Source organism: Crocodylus porosus, unplaced genomic scaffold, assembly GCF_001723895.1.
Source record: "Crocodylus porosus isolate Cpor-Errol unplaced genomic scaffold, CroPor_comp1, whole genome shotgun sequence".
Classification (NCBI taxonomy): domain Eukaryota; kingdom Metazoa; phylum Chordata; order Crocodylia; family Crocodylidae; genus Crocodylus; species Crocodylus porosus.
Window position 1 is genome coordinate 25,534,612 of NW_017728912.1, and position 1,422 is coordinate 25,536,033.

Genomic DNA, 1,422 nt, shown 5'->3' on the forward strand with positions numbered 1-1,422 from the left:
TTGCACAAAATAATCCTTCTTAAAGGAGGCTCTTGTTTCGATATAAGATGTAAGGAGAAAAGTGAAAAGGAAGCCCAGCAGTTACAATATTGAGTTCTACCAAAGTTGCTTGGACTTTATTTGTGAGTGCTGAATTGTTATTCGATGGTTAACAAATGAATATATCAGAGGAAAGAAGTGAATAGATTAATGGATGGGGTGATGTGTTGGGGAAAGCAGAATGTGCTGACTTTAATTCTGTGGAAAATAGAAAGACAGATTGACTTCCCAATCTCGAAGAACATGTGAATAGATATATTAGCTTATGCTCCATCAAGATTTGATGAGATCTTCTTGAAGATTTTAGTACTTAGTTGGACAAAAGGTACACTCTCTGGCAATATTTATGGGCTCTTTAATTACATTTCACAGACCGAGTTCCAATTAGAAAAACGACGTACTGCACGTGTTAAGAGCCTGGCGATAAATCTGTGGCTAAGAATTATGGTGAACAATCTTACTTTACGTAATAGCATCATTTGGATACTTCTATTTTTAGCTGTTTATTTTCTTTTCCCCCAAAGAACAAATTGTTCATAAAGGGGTCAGGTGCAAGCTTCCTTTATTCATTCTAGAAGAAGGAGGGAAAGATCATTTGTAATCACTGCACTACAGGCCTATTACTTTCTACTCTATAGTTAACTGTGTTTTAAAACAGCAGTCAAGAAAAGGTAGACAAAGACATATTGCAACATTTTTCTCCCTGTTCTCCCAGTGAATGTAAAAAAAAGCTGTCATTATTATTGTATTTTTGTTCATTAGAATTGTGCAAACACTATGAGTACAATACCCTAGGCCACATTGCTACCTGGGTATTATCTTGCTCAGCTGGAGTTTTGCCCAGATGACTATGAGTTCTGCTTCTTTGAAGGTCAGGAAATAATTTTGGTAAGGACTTTACAAAATGTGGTCAGAGTTGGCTTGACTTTGCTCCCATTAGAATCAGGTGAAGCTTTATTGTTGACTTCATGGGAAGCAAAGCAAAGCCAGTATTGAGTGTTTTGAGTAAGGTAGACCACATCTGCATGAGATGCTGACTGCAGTCATTCCTGCGTAGTCATTTGGTACTTGTAAAAACAAGGAATAAGTGCAGTAGTGCCAATAAATGCTTTTTTTTTAACACTACTGCACAGTAGCCTAATACTACTGCATAGTAGCATCATGTCACGTTTTTTGCCATGTGACGCTACTGTGCAATAGTATTGATCTATTGGGGAGTCAGTATCTCATGTAGATGTGGCTGGAGTGCCCTATACTTACAGCATGGTGGAGCATTTCAGTGGGACCTCAGTAACTGGCAGAAGCTTATTTTTAAATTGTTGAAATTAGTTACCATTAAAATGTCCACAATTAACTTGGTTTTATTACTCAGTATGTGCTCTA

The 1,422-nt window shown here is 37.2% G+C and overlaps 1 protein-coding gene across 7 annotated transcripts in view; it reads left to right on the forward strand.

Annotated features, from left to right (window-relative positions):
• The window catches only part of EPHA5 (EPH receptor A5), a 305,046-nt gene that overhangs the window by 179,715 nt on the left and 123,909 nt on the right, over positions 1-1,422 (forward strand). The window lies entirely within an intron of this gene.